General features: G+C 48.8%; 1 pseudogene; it reads right to left on the bottom strand.

Annotated features, from left to right (window-relative positions):
* Positions 1-983: 983 nt before the first annotated feature.
* On the bottom strand, positions 984-3483 carry LOC131502151 (uncharacterized; annotated as a pseudogene).
* Positions 3484-4868: the final 1385 nt, after the last annotated feature.

Genomic DNA, 4868 nt, shown 5'->3' with positions numbered 1-4868 from the left:
AATCCTGAAAATCACTCTCTTCTCACAGGGGGCTTAAAAACCTATTTTTTAAATTATAAAGCCGGTGAAGCAACCCCTTCCAAACAAATGTGTCAAGAGTGAACTAGCATGTTCCATTCAACACTAACGATTTCGTTGTAATGCTTTGTACTGCAGTGGCAATTTTATATAAATTTTGCTGTATTTAAACTAAGCTTTGAAAGTGGGAAAGTATATAAAGTTCCAGATAAAATGATTACGAGATGCAGTTTACTAAGGTTTCTCCTCCCCTCCCCTCCCCTCCCCTCCCCTCCCCTCCTTTATCTTTGATTGATGACCTTTAGCAGCTATGATTTGAACTTTAAAATACCACCCCTGGAGCACCTGGGTGGCCATGATCTCGGGGTTCTTGAGTTCGGGCCCTGTGTCCGGCTCTGCACAGAGAATGTGGGGCCTGCTTGGGATTCTCTCCCTGTCTCCCTCTCTCTCTCTGCCTCTCCCCTTGTGTTTTCTCTCTCTCTCTCTCTCTCTCTCTCTCTCTCAAAATAAATAAATAAACTTTAAAAAGAAAATAAAAAATAAAATGCCACTCCCAAAATGAAAACCCAAGTTTTAAATCTTTTTTTTTTTAAAGTTTACTTATTTATTTTTGAGAGAGAGAGAGAGAGAGGGAGAGAGAGAGAACGAACATGGGCAGGGAAGGAGCAAAGAGAGAGGGAGAGAATCCCAAGCGGGCTCCACGCTGTCAGCGCACAGCAGCCTCAGGCGGGGGCTCAATCTCAGGAACCGTGAGATCATGACCTGAGCTGAAACCAAGAGTCAGATGCTTAACCAACTGAGCCACCCAGGCGCCCCCTAAGTTTTAAATCTTAATCAGCTATAACTGGAAACGTTTACTATATTTGGACACCTTTTATAAGATTTCTTCCTTTTTGTATTAAAGCAGAATCTGGTTCCCAGGCCCTCTCATTCGATGATGTATCCTGATTGGGCCAATATCTGAACTAGAAGACTGTCACTTTTGCTTCGGTAATTGTGACTTTTCTCTGGGGTCTTCTATAGCTTTCACAGAGTTCATAGTCCCTAATACCCCCCCACCCCTGTTTCCCGGGTGGGGAAATGGCAGCCATAATAAACTTCTCACTGATAGAGTTTCTGGAAACATGTACTGTTTGTTATTATTTAAGAGGGGCTCGATGCGGGAATTCTGGGTGGATGGACTACAGGTTTTCTTGTGGTGTGTACCAGTTTCCAGCGCGAAAAATGCTGGGCACTTGAGGAACCGCACTTTCCAGAATGCTGGAAGCCAGGGTACTGTCACATATGGAAGAATCCAGTCCCCACGACAACCATCATCAGAACAGAAAGTGTCTGCATTCTCGCCGCTTCTGATACGCATCCCCGGCAAGGCCCGCCCGCGGTGTAGTCTGCGGGGTGCCAAGTTTTCGTCACCACATTGTGGGCAGTGCCACAGAAACTGCGCCCCGCAGTCTATCTAGGTCCCCTCTAACTTCCCCATCTTTTCGAAGACACGGTAAAAGCCTGGGGGCTAGGCAGTGATCCCCATCCAGCAGAAATGTGAAGTCGGGCAGCGTCCTGACGGTTTTTTTGACCTTTTCCCTTACAAAACGCAGCCCCTCCCCCCACCGATGTTTGGGCTGGGAGAACTTGGCTTCTCCCCAGTGGCCGAAGGAGTCGGGGTACTCGGCGTTAACGCACCCCATCCTCAAAGCTGCATTCTTCTCTTGGTCCCTGGGGCAGTCCCTGGGGTCACTGTCAACACTGCCAACGGCTGGATGCCGCAAGGACGGACACCTGCGGAAACGGACGGAAATGCACACGCCCAGCCATCGCCAGAACCCCGCGGCTGCCCTCGCTGACTCATCCCGGCCCCGGGGGGGGCGGGGTACCGCTCCGAAGGCCTTCCGCTCGCCGGCGACCCTGGGGCTCCGCGCGTCCCCGCCCCCGCGCCACCGTCCCCGCGGCTGCAGGCGACCCCGCCCCCACGGCTGCACGGCTGCAGGCGCCCCCGCCACTAGGAGGCGCGCTCGGAGTCCCCGGGTCCTCTGCAGGGAGCCGCACGCGACCGGGAAGCCGCCCCGCCCGCCGCCGCCCTACCGCACCCCAGGTCCGCGACCGGGGCCTCCAGCGTCCCCGCGTCCTGGTCCTCGCTGCTCCCAACAGCCCCGCAGCCTCCTCCCACCCCGGCGGTGACCTTCTGTGATGGGCTTTTGCAGCTGGCCTAACCTCCCTGTTTCCGCTGTCCGGCAGTTGTCGCGTCCCGTGGATGGGCCTGACGCACGCAGGTGGGTCCATTGAAGGCAGGCCGATTTCTTGATTGGGGAGCAGAAGATGAAGCCAGGAAGGATTGGCCACCCTTTGCCGCTTGGAAGATGTTGGGGTCCACGTGAGAAGAGGTGCGGAGGAAAGCAGGAGCTGACAGCGGCTCCTGGATGACACTCAGCAAGGCAATGGGGACCTCATCTTTACAGTCTTACACACGCCAATAGATCCCCAAACCTTCTCCGTCACCAGGGAGCTGGACATCAAAACCACAATGAGATACCACTTGACACCCACGGGGATAGCTGCTAACAGGTGTTTAACAAGGGTGAAGACATTGGGACCTTCCCACGTTGCCGGTGGGAATGCAAAATGATGCGCATCTGCCCAGAACAGCCTGGCAACTCATCACAACACTAAACATAAAGGTATCAAGTGACCCAGCAATTTCACTGCTGGCATGCAAGAGAAATAGAAGCTCGTGTCCACGCAAAAACTTGTACACGAGCGAGATCCAAGCATATACTGCTTCTGCCTCCTTACCCCTCCCTCTAGAACCATTCTCCTACATTTACCCCAGGCTACCCTATACCTATTGGAAAAATCACGCTGTTCTTTTTGGTGAATGTCACATCTCCCCGTGGGTCTCATTGTGTAACCCGCTCTTCTGGCCGGCGGGCACTCGTGTCTAGTCATAGGTTAAGAAGCAGTGAGAGGTGGTGGTAGGAGGGGAATCAGCAGGGCCCTGCCAGAGGACCATCTCAGGTGAAATCCTTACAGGTTCTTCAGGAAAAGGGGAAATAGCCCTTCTCAGGCAGGAGTGGAAGGCCTGATTTTTCCTGGCAGAGATACTTCCGGAAATTCAGAGGCTCAGGGACCCGCACTCATTGGCATGCACCCGTATATCCCTATTCCAATTTCCGATATCCCATTTTCCCCTAACATTAGCAGAAGAGACCCCGTGAAGTTGTAAATTCAGTTTGTGTTGTAATTCAGCCCCTCAAAGATTAAGCTTTGGATCTGGATTCCCCAAATCTTGCGCCTGTGGCTATACCAGGTACTGATTTCTTTCAGGCCTGTCACAGGACTTTTCAGGTCCTTCATTTGGACGTTGGTCTGACACTGTAAGGTTCTGAGCTCAGCATTTTCTTTCCTCGAGTTCTGAGGCTCCTTTAGAAATGACAAATCTACTCCATAATACTCTTTATCTTTTGTCTTCATAATACTCCTTATTTTGATGAAAATATTCTAACATATCATACACTTAGTCACCCGGAGACTCGTCTTTTATAGGCACTTGATTATAGGTATGAAAAGTTGAAAATTTGTGTAATGCTTTTGCCACTTCCTGCTGTGGACTAACAGTGCCCACTTTACCACTGGAAACAGGGTCATTAAAGCCTTCCAATCTAATTAAAGACGTATTCCAGAAAACACAGTACAAATTCAGAGAACACACTGTCAAGATTCGGTTCCTTTGGAACCACTCTCGGGACCACAACCTGTATCAGTCAACCTTCGACCCGAAAAGCAGAACTAATGGGAGCTTTTAAAGGGTGTATGTATATTACATAGAAAAGTATATATACAATGAATGTAGTTGTTATGTGGAGTTGGTTCCAGCAGTCCCTTAAGGCTACTGTCTCCAGTAGGCTGATCTTGGAGCAAGTCAGGCAGGCAGGAAGGGAAGACCGCGTGCAGGTTGACTGGCACCTTCTACGCTTTTAAAGCACCAAAAGAGGGAGATGTTGGTCGAAGGGTACGGTTGTGGTTGTGTAGGATGAAGAAGCCTAGAGATCTAATGTGCAGCATGGTGACTCTAGTTAATTCTGTATTGAATCCTGGAAATTTGCTGAGAGAGTAGATTTCTGGTGCTCTCACCACATGCGCGCGCGCGCACACACACACACACACACACACACGGTAACTGTGTGAGGAGATGTTAATTAGCTTGACTGTAATAATCATTTCACCGTGTATATATGTATCACACACTGTGTTGTAAAACGTAAACATGTACAATTTTTTATTTAAAAAATCAGAATAAAACATAATTTTAAGATACACTAAAAGACAAGCAAAATATGAATTTTTCTTTTCATGTTTATACCAAAGGTTATATTTAGCAGTGTTACGCTCTTATTGATTTGCAGATATTTTGTGTAGCAAAAGACTGACTTTGCATATATAAAAAGAATACATTTTATTGATTTTTCGCAAGTTCATTGATGCTGGAGAGATTTCTAGTTATGTCTCTCTCAGGATTTGTCATTCCTTCATAGAAAAATAAATTCTATTTTGTTTTAAAAATTTAAGATGAGCTCATAAGAATTTGGACTTCAAAACATCCCTCATTGTCATCAATGGTATTTGTTCATGTTTGGTTCCAAAATGGCGAACTCAGGGGCGCCTGGGTGGCTCAGTCGGTTAAGTGTCTGACTCTTGATATTGGCTCAGGTCAGGATCTCACAGTCGTGAGACTGAGCCCCGCGTCTGGCTCTGCACTGACAGTGCGGACCCTGCTTTGGATTCTGTCTCTCCCTCTCTCTGCCCCTCCCCTGCTCACCCGTATGTGCTCTCTCTCTCTCTCTCTCTCTCTCTCTCAA

This window comes from Neofelis nebulosa, chromosome X (assembly GCF_028018385.1).
Source record: "Neofelis nebulosa isolate mNeoNeb1 chromosome X, mNeoNeb1.pri, whole genome shotgun sequence".
NCBI lineage: Eukaryota > Metazoa > Chordata > Mammalia > Carnivora > Felidae > Neofelis > Neofelis nebulosa.
The sequence above is the reverse complement of the archived record's forward strand: the minus strand, read 5'-3'. Positions and strand labels throughout refer to the sequence as shown.